Source organism: Geotrypetes seraphini, chromosome 2 (assembly GCF_902459505.1).
Source record: "Geotrypetes seraphini chromosome 2, aGeoSer1.1, whole genome shotgun sequence".
NCBI lineage: Eukaryota > Metazoa > Chordata > Amphibia > Gymnophiona > Dermophiidae > Geotrypetes > Geotrypetes seraphini.
In genome coordinates this window covers 219,082,615-219,099,087 of record NC_047085.1, presented here as the reverse complement: position 1 = coordinate 219,099,087, position 16,473 = coordinate 219,082,615, and positions in this window count along the sequence as shown.

Sequence of the window (16,473 nt, the reverse complement as noted above, 5' to 3'; positions counted from 1 at the left end):
GTTTGACCGCTGCATTTTGCATTAGTTGTAATCGTCGCATATTCTTTTGGGAAATTGCTAAATAGGGACCCCTGGACGACAAGGGAAAAAAAGGGTACATCAAGGAAGATAAACAAATCGCGGACAAACTAAATTCCTTCTTTGCGTCCGTCTTTACGAAGGAGGACACCTCAACAATACCTGAAGCGGAGAAACTGTTTACAGGAGAAATAGAGGACAGCCTCACCACAGTTGAAGTGAACTTAGATCAGATATACTACCAGATCGACAAACTTAAAAGTGACAAATCCCCTGGACCGGATGAAATTCACCCAAGAGTCTTGAAGGAATTGAAGGTTGAAATCGGAGAGTTATTGCAAAAACTTGCAAACCTGTCAATCAGAACTGGTCAGATACCAGACGACTGGAGGAAAGCGAACGTCACGCCAATTTTCAAAAAAGGATTGAGAGGAGAACCGGGCAACTATAGACCTGTGAGTCTTACGTCTGTCCCCGGCAAGATGATTGAATCACTGATCAAGGATAGCATAGTTCAGCACTTGGACACACACGACTTGATGAAACCCAGTCAACATGGATTCAGGAAAGGGAAATCGTGTTTGACGAATTTACTCCAATTCTTTGAGACCGTGAACAAGCAAATTGATAGTGGAAAGCCGGTGGACATAATATACTTGGACTTCCAGAAAGCATTTGACAAAGTTCCACACGAAAGACTTCTCAGGAAACTACAAAGCCATGGCATAGAGGGAGATATACAAAGATGGATAGGCAAATGGCTGGATAACAGGAAGCAGAGAGTGGGCATAAATGGGAAGTTCTCCGACTGGGAGAAAGTGACTAGTGGTGTACCCCAGGGCTCGGTACTTGGGCCGATCCTTTTTAATATTTATATCAATGACCTGGAAAACGGAACATCCAGTGAGATCATCAAGTTTGCAGACGACACAAAACTCTGCCGGGCAATCAGATCGCAGGAGGACAGTGAGGAACTCCAGAGCGATTTGTGTCAGTTAGAAAAATGGGCGGAGAAATGGCAGATGAAGTTCAACGTGGAGAAATGCAAGGTAATGCATTTAGGCAGTAAAAATAAGGAATACGAGTACAGAATGTCAGGTGCAACTCTGGGAAAAAGTGAACAAGAAAGGGATCTGGGTGTACTGATAGATAGGACCCTGAAGCCGTCGGCACAATGCGCGGCAGCGGCAAATAAGGCAAATAGAATGTTGGGCATGATAAAGAAAGGAATCTCGAGTAGATCGGAGAAAGTTATAATGCCGCTTTATAGGGCAATGGTCAGACCCCACTTGGAATACTGCGTCCAACATTGGTCTCCCTACCTAAAGAAGGATATAAAACTGCTGGAGAGGGTGCAGAGACGAGCAACTAAACTAGTGAAGGGTATGGAGAAACTGGAATATGAGGATCGACTTAAAACACTGGGATTGTTCTCCCTTGAGAAAAGGAGACTGCATGGGGATATGATCGAAACCTTCAAAATACTGAAAGGAATCGACAAAATAGAGCAGAGAAGATTATTTACATTGTCCAATTTGACACGGACAAGAGGACATGAAATGAAGCTAAGGGGGGGCAAGTTCAGGACTAATATCAGGAAGTTCTGCTTCACACAGAGAGTGGTTGACATCTGGAATACTCTCCCAGCGGAGATTATTGCGGAATCGACAGTCTTAGGCTTCAAAAGCAAACTAGATGCATATCTCCTTGAGAGAGGCATATAAAGATATGGTTGGCTATAAAATAATTTGTTTGAGGCAAAAACGTGAGACTAATAATAAATATATTGAAAATACGTTTTATCAAATTCAGTTATGAGCAAGGATTCATCCAGACCAAAAATACATAGATAAAGCTGACATACTAAAAATCATATATAAAAAAAGACTGTGAAAAATAACAAAAAGAAGATTTCGTATGAATGAAAGATGTGAGAATTGATTATTTATACATGTTTTGGAGTTTTTTATAAACCCGTGATGATGAGTGGATGGTTGGGTACTTGTGTAGTCCCAACGGCCCTCAATTGAGGTTTATTTTTCTCCTTTTCATCTTTTTGATTTTTAGTATGTCAGCTTTATCTATGTATTTTTGGTCTGGATGAATCCTTGCTCATAACTGAATTTGATAAAACGTATTTTCAATATGGCTATAAAATAAGCCAGGTGTATACCTGGCAGGGCCTCCACGTGTGCGGATCGCCGGACTTGATGGACCGAGGGTCTGATCCGGAGATGGCGCTTCTTATGTTCTTATGTATGTTACAGTAATCAAGTTGACTCAAAATGAGGGATTGTACCAGGATTCTAAATGCTGGCATATCAAAATATGCTCTATTGGATTGAAGTTTCCAGAGAGTGAGAAAACCCTTTCTGTCTACCTGGTCCTTCATGGTTAAGCACTGGTCTAGAGTTACACCCAATACCTTCATAGTAGATTGAATAGGATAACTAAGGTTATTGATGCATAGCAGTGTTTTAGTGTCAAACGGGTGTGGCAAAGCTACAAAAAATTTTGTTTTTTCTGAATTCAGTTTCAGTTTGAATTCAGTCATCCATTGCTCCATCAAATTTAGTGCTTCTGATGCCTTGGGAGTAATTTCCGAGAGAGAGTTAGTAAATGGAATGATGATCGTAAAGTCATCTGCGTAACTGAATAATTTTATCCCTAGCTGGGTCAATTGCACACCTAGTGAGGACATGTAGACATTGAAAAGCAATGGGAATAGTGGCGATCCTTGTGGTACGCCAGATGGATTGCTCCAGGTATCGGAGAGATCGTAATTGAAATGTACTTGATAGGTACGGACATGAGGAAGCCTCAGAATCAGTCCAACACCTCTTCCCTAATACCAATTGCATCTAGGCATTGTAGCATTTTCCCATGGTCAACTAGGTCAAAGGCAGAGCTCATATCAAATTGCATGGTCAGGGCATTAAGGCCCTTACTGAATAAGAGACGCAGATTATCTAAGATAGCCGCAATTACTGTCTCAGTACTGAACAAAGGTCTAAAGCCAGATTGAGTTTCATGCGAGAGAGAGAATTGATTGAGATATTCCATCAGTTGGGAATGTACCAATCCTTCCATGATTTTTACGATGAATGAAATGGATGCTATTGGTCTGTAGTTGGTTACCAGCGCTGATGATTCTTTACTATTTTTTGGAATTGGGGTTATTATTATATGACCACTATTAGTGAGGAATTTTCCATTTTTTAGGTTATGGGCTAAGTGATTCAGCAGAGATAGTTTAAATTCTAAAGGAGTCGCTTTCATAATTTCTGGGGGACATGAGTCCAGACTGCAGTATGATTTGGAGTGTTTGTTATATAGTTTGATATAATTATTCTATTCTAAATCTTGAAAGGAACTCCAGATCATGTCTGCTGGTATTTCATTTCCTTGTATGTTAGCTATTTGATTAGTTAGTGTCATTTGTCGAATAGTTGTTTCTTAGGTTTTAATTTTTGAATCGAAATGCTGTGCTAAATCATTTGCTGAAGGTAGTTTAATGTGCTGAAGATAGTTGAGTGTGGTGTGTGGTGTCAAATAAATTTGTAACCAAGTTGAACAGCTCTTTTGTATTGATTCCTTTGTATTGATTCCTTTTGAACAGTGCTAGATAAATTGATTTTAGAAGAGTAGAATGCTTTACGTTTGTCTTTTATCAGTTGTTTGTAGATTTTTATGTTAGATCTTCAGTTGTTACGGTCTGACAATTCTGTTTTTTTCCAAATTCTTTCTAGTCGTCTTACTAGTTGTTTCATTTTTAGAAGTTCGGAGTCAAACCATTTGTTATATTTATTTGCGCAGCTTTTGCTATTTAGTTTAGGGGCTATTTCATCTAAAATGGCTGTGCTAGTTTTCGTCCAGTGATCCCAGAAATCGACTTCTTCTCCTATTTCCGCATGAAGTTCATATTGTGACCAATATTCTTCTGGATTGATATGACCCCTTGTGTGATGTTCTCTTTTTTTCTTTTTATCCTTGGGAGTGTTTTAGATTTTAAATGAGTCCAGATTAATTTGAAATAATAAGTAAAATGGTCAGACCAGATCTCGTGACACCAGGTGCCATTGAGTAGATAGATGGCAGGGTCTAAAATATCCTTTGTGGACATAGCTACTACATCTAAGTGATGACCTTTTTCATGTGTTTGTGTGGGTAGAGGGAGATTGTAATTGAGTAGAGATAGAAAGTTTTTAAAGTCTTTCGTATCTGGATTGTCCTCTTTCTTCTAGGTGTATGTTTGTCACCTGCGATGATATTGTAAGGAGGACTAATTAAGTTATGTAGGACAAATTCACAAAAGTCCTCTTTGGCTTTTGGCTAGCTTTTCGGTGGGACATAGAATAATATGCAAGATAGGAATTCTTCCAGTTCCTTATTGCTAATTTTACAGGCTAATATTTCTAACTGATTGGTCATTTTGGAATCCAATAGTTCAAACTCAAATCCTTCCTTAAGAATAATTGCTAATCCTCCCCCTTTTCTTCCCTCATGGTTTAGCATAAGGATTTAAAAATTATCTGGTAGAAGATCAATTATTATTGGATCTTCTTCAGACAATAGCCATGTTTCGGTTAGAAAAAGACAGGCTATTTGTTTGCTGATGATCCAATCTTTGATTAGGAAAGCTTTATTCCTGACCGATCTAGTATTAAGATATGCACAGGGAACAGAAAGGCTTGATAGGAGTAGTGGTTCTGATAGGTTTTACTTTCCTTATTCTTTTTTTAGAGGTTCGTTGATGTCTTCTTTATATGAGATTACGTTAATATGATTTACCCTGTCTTCTTGTGGGTTATGTGCTTGATTGATAGATCAGGGTAGTGGACTGAGCGTAATTGTGGATAGAGTAAGTTAACATCGTTGATGCTACCACTTATTACATAGGTCAGTAAAATCAATAGAAAATTCATGTTTGTAGGGTAGTATGACTCTTCCTGTCGCAATCGCTATATTGGTTTCCTTAACACTCCTAATTTCTAGTTTGTTTAGTTGGTAGCAAACAGATCGATTTAGCTCTTAAGATGTAGCCAGTAACTGATAGTAGTGGTTGTGTTGGGTGAGCTAGTTCTCCCAACCTAAGTCATGCATTCATCTAATACATGCATATAACAATTACTCATGCGTTTAACATATCCATCGAATACATGCGTCTAATATTTGCATCCCTTGCATCTATGAAATGCAATTAGCAGTCACGTATGTGTCTAATACATGCATCGAGTGTGTCTAATACATGCATCTAATGCATCTAGTACATGCTTTCCAGGTATCTAATACATGCTAGTACATGCTTCCCAGGCATCTAATATATGCGTCTAACACATGCATCTAGCAATTACATATGCATCTAACAATATGGCAAGTAAAGTACGGAGAACAAAAAAGTTTAGCAAAAAATCTTAACCAAAGAACCTTAGCAAAGAACTTTAGCAGGGTGGGAGGGACGATGGTGGATCTCTGTTCTGTTGGTTTGAAATCGACTGTGGCACCCTCGTAGGCCCTTTTCCAAGGGCTGAAGCAGATAGGTCAGTGAAGTCAGTGAAGTACAAGTCAGGTGAAGTCAGTGAAGTTCAGTCCGACCATGAAGGAACTGGTTACTGCAGCTGATATCAGGGATTCTAGGCCTGACTTTGGGTCTTCTGAGGGCTGCACGGCAGTCACTGCACAAAGGTGCGCATTAAGGCGCACACGCCTTTGCCGTGCACCTTAGCCGGCGCCGTTAGCACTGCTGGCTTTTAGAGTTCTTCCCCGCTGGATCGGGGGGAGGGGCAGAGCTGTGCTCACACGCCCTGCCGAATAGGGGGAGCCAATATCGCCACTGGGCCGCAGGCGTAGGTGCGGGAGAAAAAAGCTCCCGCTCCCATTGCTGGCTTTTAGAATTCTTCCCCGCTGGATCGGGGGGGGGGGGGGCGGCAGAGCTGTGCTCACACGCCCTGTCGAATAGGGGGAGCCGATACCGCCGCTGGGGGCCGCAGGAGTAGGTGCGGGAGAAAAAAGCTCCCACTCCCGTTGCTGGCTTTTAGAGTTCTTCCCCGCTGGATCGGGGGAGGGGCAGAGCTGTGCTCACACGCCCTGCCGAAGAGGGGGAGCCGATACCACCGCTGAGCCGCAGGAGTAGGTGCGGGAGAAAAAAGCTCCCGCTCCCATTGCTGGCTTTTAGAGTTTTGCTTCATGCACTGGGTGAGATTCAGCTCTTTAATACTACACAGATCATTATCCCTTACAGGCAAAACAATAACTTGAGGTGATGAAAAACTTCAAGCTTGAAGTAGAGTTGCACACACAAGCTTGAAGTAGAGTTGCCCCACAAGCCTAGCCAGCTGATGCAGACTCTGTAATACACCAGGCCAAGATTCAGTCCCCAATGAGATTCCTTTGTTCATTTCTGTGCCCAAAAGATGTAGGAATGACCACATAACCAAACACAATTATCCGGCGGCAAGGCATCTGTAGGAAAAACTGAAACATTACACACTAGCACAATCAGCCATATCACACACATAGCACTGATAACATTCCAAATGCCAGTTCCCAATTTTCTACAATAAAGACAGAAGTGCCCCTCCCTGCAGCATAAGAAGCTGCACCTATATGGAAGGAATGTATCCTGAATTGCATCGGATCACACCCAACCGCCACCAAACATATTTTCAAACAGCAGCAAATTGAAAACATGTCAATGGTGTACAATCACCTACACGGAGATATGGTGTGTTGTCTATAAATGGGGACGCTCCTTGAAACAGCTACCTTGCAAAATGCTGAATTCACGTCGGAGCCCCATTCAGTGTATCAACTATAAGATAAATTATTTAAAATTTTTATATGATTAATTATTTGAATCAAATGAAGGAATATTAAAATATACTGATGAATTAAGATTATGACTAAGATTAAAGGTGACCGATGAGGAGGCTGGCTACGTTATAACCAGGGTTTTACATGAAATATGAAACCCAGGTGTAGCCGCTGAGGTCACATTAAGATGAATTATTAGAACAATGGAATAATTTTGGGGAGAATTGATATGAATTAAGAAGCAAGCAGTGAAAGAAGATTATTACAATAAGTGAGTGATATATGTTTTGGAAGTGAATGGTGCACAATCAGCATGAATAAGTCAAAATATCCCCCTGTCAGCTGAGCCACAGCATATAACTATGCACAACGGACTGGACACAATACCCCAGCTGCAAGCACCTGCAAAGATACCCACGCACCTCTGTCCAAATGATCTTTCTTAGACCTATGAATCTACAAGCACAAGCAGCTCATATGCAGAACTACATCAGATACTAGCAGTCCGGTCACACTGATCACAGACTTGGCCAGTGCCACCAGCTCACTAATTCCCAGGGCTGCAATATAATAGGACTTCAAAGCATTAGCACAAACCACTGCCAAAGAGTCCCAGAGCTGCAGCAGTAAAGCAGAAGAGATAGGCAGACACAATGGCCTCATACACCTGGAGGTGCTCGAGAGTTGGAAACTCATAAATAACTTGCGCACCAAGAAGGAAATGCAAAGATCATCATATTCCAATAACTGGGACAAAAAATCCCACCCTGGCTAAAGAGGCATGCACCATCCCAGCAGACCACCCAATCTGCTGAACAAAAAGCAAAAACTGCACCATTGCTGCCACCAAAAAAGGCAAACTACCACCAGAAGCTAGAGCTGCCAAAAAAATGTAGGCACATGTTGCCAAATAGACCAATAAGATTTCCATGTATTTTCAGAAAGACAGTTCTTCAGCAACTCTGCCAAGGATCCAGTAGACTGCTCTACAGTTCGACCGGCATATCTGTAGGTTCTTTGTTTGCCATGGGAGCTAAAGCATGGAAATGAGCACACTGACATTGAGATAAAGCATCAACAGTCTCGTTAAGCAAACCTGGAACATGCTTAGCAGTAAGAGTCACATTCAACTGTAAACAGTGCAGAACTATAAGATGCAGCAGCTCAACCAATAAAGGACATTGAGCTTTAATAGCCTGCAACACAGAAACATGGTCTGAAAATAGCACCACTTTCCTATGCCTCAACCTATCGTCTCAAATCATAGATGCCATGCAAACTGGAAAAAGTTCCAGAAAAGCTATATTGGAAAATCAACCATGATCTCGCCAACAATTGGGCCAGGGCTGAGCACACCAAGCTCCCCCCAGATAAGCTCCAATGCAGTAGCCTGTAGCAGCATCAGTATAAAGGTGTAAATATGCAGAGGACACCGCCACACGCTGCCAAACACAAACTTCATTAAAGCACTGCAAAAATTGATACCATAATTTCAAATCTTCCTTAACATTCCAAGTAATACACACATGAAAATGCTTCTTTATCAGACCCTTAGACAGGATCGCCAAATGGTGAGATAAAAAAAACCATGGCCCATAGGAATTACCCAGGAAGCAAAATTAAAATGACCAACCAAAGACTGAATTTCCTGAAGAGTTAATTTGGGCCTCCCCAAAGCATGCAAAATCACTGTGCGCAAAGCCTTCATTTTCACCAAAGGCAAACGAGACTCCATATGGATGGAATCCAATTCAACTCCCAGGAAAAAAAAAACAAAGAAGTATCAGGCCCTTCAGATTTCTCTGCTGCCAACAGAACCCCCAAATTGGAAGTCATAGCCTGAAATGACACCACTAACTCCGCACACTGGGAGGATTGTGTTGGACCTCCAAACAAAAAATCATCTAAATAGTGAACAATAAATACATAGCCTTATACCTGTTTAGTAACCCAATGAATGAAGGAAGAAAAGGCTTCAAAATAGGCACATGACACCAAGCAAATGAAAAGGCACATGATGCATTGGCAGCAAATGAGAGGCAGACCCAAACTCCACAACATCAATACAGTCACATTGAAAGAAGAATACTGAACAGAGCAGAAAAGTGGATCAATAAAATAATTCAAATTATGCCCACTGGAATTAACAAATTATGAATAAGTTGGAACTTCCTAGGCTCCTTCATAGGCACAACTCCCAAGGGAGAAACCACAAAATCTGAAAAAGGACCAACAATCTGCCCCAAAGCCAACTTCTTCCCCAACTTTTCCTGTACCACCTCTGCATGAATCCAAACAGAAGGTGCGTTACAATAAAAATTAGAAAGGGGAGGCCCCGCAAAATGAATCCTAAAACCAAAATGGAAACCCTCCCCAAGCAACTGTGCCACATCCTCTACCGCGTAGACTCACAACCAATTATCAAGCACTGGCAAATTAAATGGGAGAAGGTGCCTTGACCGTGCATACTCCAGGAACATTCCCACTGGGCTGAACTCCCACACCCCACCCTCCAAATCCACTACCAGGATAGTGAAAGGCTGGGAGGGGACTGGCACATTGACTACACCGATGCTGATACTTACACGTGGTTCTATCAAACTGCCCGGCACTGAACTGAAAACAGAAAGGGCTTGGTCTACCCTTAAAATTGGACATTCCAAGAACCTCCCCTTGCCCAAAGGAGCTGGGAAATGTTCACGGTATAACCAGGGACAATGCCTCACTTGAGGAGGAACCAAGAATGAGCCTGTGTTATCTACGACATTGAACTGAAAATAGAAAGTGCTTTCTTAGCAGACTGGCCATACAGACATCTCAGCAGAGCAGTAGGGTATCCTAGGAGGGTACTGCTGAAGATTTCACATAAAAGTTTCCAGGGTACACATCTAATTTTTACTCCCTTACATTGTATATGGTCCCTCCAAAATCCACCCCTAAATTGCTATAACCAACAAGTCCATTACCACAACAGCCCTTATGCCTGCAATTGTCACCTATACATAGGTACAGAAGGTTTTGGATGTGGTTTGGAAGGCTCGCATGTTCCACCACAAGTGTACTAATTAGATTGGGATATTGTCCTGGGTCTCCTTCTCTATAGTCCACTGCACCAACCAGAGAAGTGGACTAGAGAAGTGGACCTGCTTGCTGCTCTAATAGGACTGGCCATAATATATGAATCTGTCATATAGGCTGGTATGTACTATTTCTTTCGCAGCTTGGGGATGGATGGGAGGGGTCAGTGACTACTGCATGAACAAGGAGGTCATGCCTTATTTCCTCCAGTGATCATCTGGTCAGCTTGGGTACCTTTTTGACACATTTGTTATTGAAACAGGTCTAGCCTCAAACATCCAATTTTTGCCCTGGAAGCTTTCTACAATGTTCCATTATTGCAGTAAAACTTCCAAAACATAAACATAACCTAGTCCCACCCAAAACTCACCCTTTTGAGGTTTAGATGGCCTGTGGATAAATTCTATAGAAAAAACCTAAACATTCATCTGCCTCTTTGTGTCGCTTTTTGGTTGTTTTTCTGTTTTGAAAATGAGGCCCAAAATCAAAATTATTGCTAATGTATCATATCACCTTTACAGAAGCTCATGTAGTGTAGCGCCTTTGAAGAGGCACATATAGACCGCCCTGAATTGACTCCCCGGTCATTAGTAGCGATATAGAAGCTCTCAATGATCATAATCATATGCTGAGATGGTATTTAAGAAAATCTTAGACTGAATAGTTTGAATTATTTTTGGGACTGATTCAGCGTACACATTAAAGATCCATAATGTATCCAGTTTGGGATAACCAAAGTTAAATTAGCAATATCATTTAATAAAAATGCCCCTCCCCCCCTTTTTATTAAGCTGCACTAGAAGTTTTTAGCATGGTAAGTGCTTTGACACTTATAGGAACTTTATGAGCATTGGAGCACTTATCGCACCAGTTCATGCTTGATAAAAGGGGTCCTAAATTTGTTGGTAAACTAGTAACCAAACCCTTTTTCCTGAAATGTCCCAATATCAAGTGACATTACAGAGAATGAATTATAATTTTTTTGGATCCTTCTCAGCTAGAGAACTTAACACAAGTTCAAGAGTTAGAGTTCCATCAGCTAGGCAAACAGGAGAGAGGAATGTATGATTATGTAGCGCAGCTTGTTGTTTTAGGTTTAAGTGTTTGAAATTCAGGGATTAGCTGTGATAAAGTCATGAAATTTTTGTCTGTGTTCCTGTTCTGTATTTCTATGTGATATGCCTATTTTAGGTCATAAATAATAATTATCTTATTTTTAAGGTCTCTCCTCCCAATTTCTTTTATTTCCGTACTAATTTTCATTGATAGGGGAACGTTGGTTGTAATTTTTTTCCCATGTAATTTGATTTTCTCTGTAGAAAATTATGATTATGTAATTAAAATGCTGAACAAAATAGCAAAAAAAAAAAAAAAAAGTGAGAACCAATCAAAAGTTCAAGATGGATTTATCTAATCAATATATTGCTAATTATTCTGAAACTGGCAAGTTTCTAGTTTCCAACAGTGAATGTATTAATGATTGATGAATGAACATCCATCACTCTAATGTATTGTGCACTCAGACCTCCCCCTAGTCCAGGGGAGGGCAACTCCGGTCCTCGAGAGCCGTAATCCAGTCAGGTTTTCAGGATTTCCTCAATGAATATACATGAGATATCATGAGTATAGTTGCATGCACTGCTTTCAATGCGCATTCATTGGAGAAATCCTGAAAACCCAACTGGATTACGGCCCTCGAGGACCGGAGTTGCCCATCCCTGCCCTTGTCTCATGGAAATTGAAAGAAGCCAAGCAGGGAGAGGGTGGTGCTTGTTATGGATCTTAGGAGAAATGGAGTTTTGCGAGAGGCAATGGAAGGCACGAAGGGGCGCTGAAAAGTTCTCAGCCTAACCAACCAACTTCCTAAATTCTGAGCATAATTTTACCACAGTAGCTGAAAAGAGTGTTAGCTTATTCCATTAAGTGCCAATTTGCTGAAACAAAATTCTATATGTTGGCATTGTTTCAGATCACTGATTGAACCACATTAATATCATTCTCTTCTTAGATGGGCTGAGAACTTTTCAGCACCCTCTTGCAACCTTTACATGTATTTGTGTTCTCACGATATCCCCTGCCGTACAGAATATTTTGCTGTTTGGTGTATAGAATATTCTATGGTCAAAGCCTCAACAAATCTGTAAGGTACTGTGGTACATAAGTTGGCACAGGCATCTCAGTTGCAGCAGATTGTTATAACAAGGGCTTGTGCCAACAAAAATGGTTGAGTGGTGCCTCCAAGGATCTGGAGGACAGATTAGAGGACAAGTTTATTTATTTATTTATTTAACAGATTTCTAGCCCACATTATCTGTAAAATTTAAGTGGGTTGCAGCTAGCATTCACACAGTTCAAGGCATCTCCATCAACATATGTGTCCAAAGCCTTACAAACAGCAATACAATTCTAACGGCTTTTCCAAAGCCACATGACAAAGCCCTTTAAATCTCTATGGGCATCAAGGCAGTTACCACAGTGGCAGCTGCTAGAGAAACTTTATAAAATGGGGGGGGGGGAGGGGAATGGGGACTAACTTTTTACAAAAATTTGAGTGCATTGCCTTTGTTTGTGAAGATTATCTGCTATTAAAACTTTTTATATCAAGACCATCATTTTCCAGAGTTTTGTATGTTCTTGGCTTTTCCCTTTTTTTCAGGAAAGAGACAAACTACACCGCATTCAGGAAAAACCCTAAAGACTCATCTCTTTGACATTTAACTGTTTCAGCTTCAGTATTGCAGCCTCTACTTCTAGGCCCCTACCCTTGCTTCTCTATATCCCCTCCTCCACTTTCCCCTTCCTTTTTGATCTGTCGCCTTGAGCTTGTATAGGTTTGTGCGATTCACAAATGGAAGATTAGATTAGATTTTCTGTAGAAGAACTTGGTGATTTTTTTTCTTTAGGGTCAATGTTGGACTATTCATTATGTTATACCTGTAGTAAACCAGTAGCTTCCCCCCTGTTTTGTCTAGCTTCTACCAGTTTGCTTTCAGGGAGAGGTAGGGAAGTGTAATTTGTGCTTATTGATGATAAAAACCCGTGCATCTACATTACAATCTCAACAATCAATGTCTTTTTCTTTTTTTTTCTTTCACTTCATATGCTAATAAACCATTGTGTATTGGCATTCAGCTTAATGCAGGTTAAAGTGAATTTTTTTTCTCAATTTTATTATACTTTGCAACATTCACAAGCATTAACACTCGTTGAAGGAAATACAAAGCATAAATTCTTATAGAAAAAGAAAAAACAATGGGCCTGACAGGAAATGGCACCCCACCATAAAATAATAACAAGGATGAGATGAATTTACTATGAGAAAAGGCTAAAGTGGCCAGGGTTGTTCAGCCTGGAGAAGAGACAGCTCAGGGGAGATATGATAGAAGTCTATAAAATATTGAGTGGAGTGGAATAGGTAAATGTGAATCGCTTGTCTAATCTTTCCAAAAATACTAGGATTGGGGGGGGGGGGGGCATGTGAAAAGCTACTAAGTAGTAAATTTAAAACAAATCAGAGGAAAGAGTTCACGCAACATGCAATTAAACTCTGGAGTTCATTGCCAGAGAATGTGGTGGAAGTAGTTAGCTTAGCAGGGTTTAAAAAAGGTTTGGACAACTTCCTAAAAGAAAAGTCCATAAGCCATTAATAAGATGATACCGGCTGGCTATCCCTATATACTAAACATTGTCCTGGAGGGTATTGCATAGCTGGGGACTGAGAAATGCAATATCTGTTTGCAGCATTCATGCTAAGCAGCTTTGAGCTAGCTGTGTGGGAGGCCTCTGCTGCTATTCTTGGCAGTTGGCAAAGTGCTGCAATATCATGCTTTCACTCTCAAAGGACAAGCTTGCTATATGCTACCTTGGGCGAGTTTCTTCAGATAGCACCAGCACTAGCCACTATATCTGTACTGTATATTTGGTGCCTTCTACTGTCCAGATAATGACCACGGTTTAAATATTGTCCCATATATTTCTGTTGCATTAGACACTATCACCTTGAACTACCTCACTAGGTCATTACATCTATATATGTATTAAACCAAACTTTATATTAGCTACAGTTGATAGATTCCTTTGATTGGATAGCTCATAACATCAAGCATATCACAACTGGAATGTTAGAAAAAAAAAAATTTGTGTGAATAATGAAGGAAAGAATGTACAAAATAAATACCTCATGGTCAGATCCAATATAGAAAACAGAAGCAACAGCTGGTTCATTTGCTTTTTTTCCCATTTGCAGCAAAATAATAAAAACACCAGCCAGATTGATTTTTTAGACATACAGCTTTGTACAGTGAGAGCAAGATTACAGAAAAAGGATGAATTAGTATATTATTTTCTTCTAGCACTCCTAAATTTCTCTATTGATTTAGAACTATATATGAAGGCTTTTATTTTCAAAATGTGAGGCTTTGGGTTAAAGTTTGGATTAAATGAAATAAATATGTAGCAATGAAAGAAGTACAATACGTATTAATTTCCCTTGGTGGTATTCAGCAAAATATATTTGACTGTTTATAAAGGCAGGCCTCAGAGATTTCAGGCCCTTCCCAAGATCCAATTATTTTTCACTGCTTAACACCCCCAGTTTTTGATAGGTTGTTTGTCTGTGGCAATTATGTTTTAAATTTGTCAACCTCCTAGCAAATCTAAAAAGGGAAACTAAAGAAAATATTTACTGTAGAATTTAGGCCTCCTTTTAAGAAACTGCGAAAGCAGTTTCTAGCGTGGGGAGCTGCGCTGAATGGCCTGCGCTGCTCCCAATGCTCATTGAGTTCCTATGAGCTTCGGGAGCAGCACGGGCCATTCAGGGCGGCTCCCCGCGCTAGAAACTGCTATCAAAGTTTTGGAAAAGAGAGGGTTAGTTTAAAAACTTTTGATACATTTGATATTTCCTGACAGCAGCATATACATCAGGGGTCCCCAACCATCAGGCTGTGGACAGGTAACGGGCCGTGGGCTGTGCTGAACCGGACCATACAGAAATTTTAATTTTATTTACATTACAAGAAGTCCCCAGGTTCTGGTCAGCTCCTTCCTCCCAGCCGCACTTCTCTTCACAAAGCCACAAGCAGCGGCTCCTACATGTTCCTGTGGCTGACCTAGAAGCCTTCCCTTTAGGCTTCCAGGTCAGCCGTGGGCCACATATAGGAACCATGGCTATGGCTTTGTGAAGAGAATTGGAGCTGGGAGGAGGAAACTGGCCAGAATAGTAAACACCTGAGGGAGGGAAACATGAACTTGGGACACAAAATAGAGGGAGGGAAGGACAAAGAGGAGCGCGTTGGGACATGAGAGAGAGGAGGCATGTTGGGACACAGAAAGAAGGGAGGAAGCACAAAATCTGGACAAAGGATGGAAACTTGGATCATAGGATGGAATAATTGAGGGAGTGAGAGAAAGAGATACTGAGCTGGGGGAGGGAATAAAGGAGAATTGTTGGGCATGGGTGTATGAGTGAGAGGGAAAGAGAGATGGTGCACATGGGGAAATGAAGAAAGAGGATAATTGTTGGACATAGGGATGGGACAGAGTAGACAGGACATGGCAGCAGAATCACTGTAAATGGTGCTATATCAGCAGTGACACTACAACAACAGTGCCTATCGTATGTCAGTGATGCTACAGCATCATTTGCAGAATTGCGGCTCCCATATTAAAGGTAGTCACCGGTAATGTAGGCCAGGGTTTTAATGGCCTATATTACTGGTGCCTATCTTTGACAGAGAATCATGCCTAATGGTGCCTAAGGTGACCTTAAACACCACTAGGTGCCTCTGTAGATATAATTCTAGTGCTTTTTTTGTAGGCACAAGATTTTATTTGGATTTTAATTAGCACAGTCAATTAGTACACCAATTAAAGTCCCCTTTGTGCAGCCGAGTGCCGCACAGCAAATGCGCTGACGCTTTGATGCATTGGAGCATTTACCATGCCAGCCCATGCTGCAGGCTTTTGTAAAAGGAGGGTGTAAGGTAGGCGATGGTAGGATGTTGACCAGCAACAAACTTATGGTGCCATTTTCAGAATGTGCGCTCTCTCTCTCTCTCCCTTCTTATAAATGTATATATAATATATGAGGATAAATAAAAAATCAAAGGCAATTGTTAAATTACGCAATAACCAGAACAGAGCTAGTGAAATGCAACATATGTACTCGTACATTGTCTGTTGGATAGTTCGTCCATGCACAGTGCAGCACTCGGCCTTTAGTTGTGTGACAGCAATGAGATCAGAAACATGGACGCTCTATTGCAAGATTGCACCATCGAAGACCACACATGCATTAGTGCGCTTTCTTTGGGTAAAGGGAGTGGAATCTGTGGAAATTCACTTTCAGATATTGATTCAGTATAGACATAGCACCATGAATCAATGAAAGGTTTATGAGTGGATAAAAAGGTTTAATACAGGAAAAACAGGTGCAGCCAATGATGTTTTTTTCTGGTCGCCCATCGTACACAAAAGCACATTCACAGAGTGGGTGACTTGATTAGAGAAGACTGACAGATAACGGTGTCTTAATTGGCTGCAAATTTGAATATCAGCTATGGATCT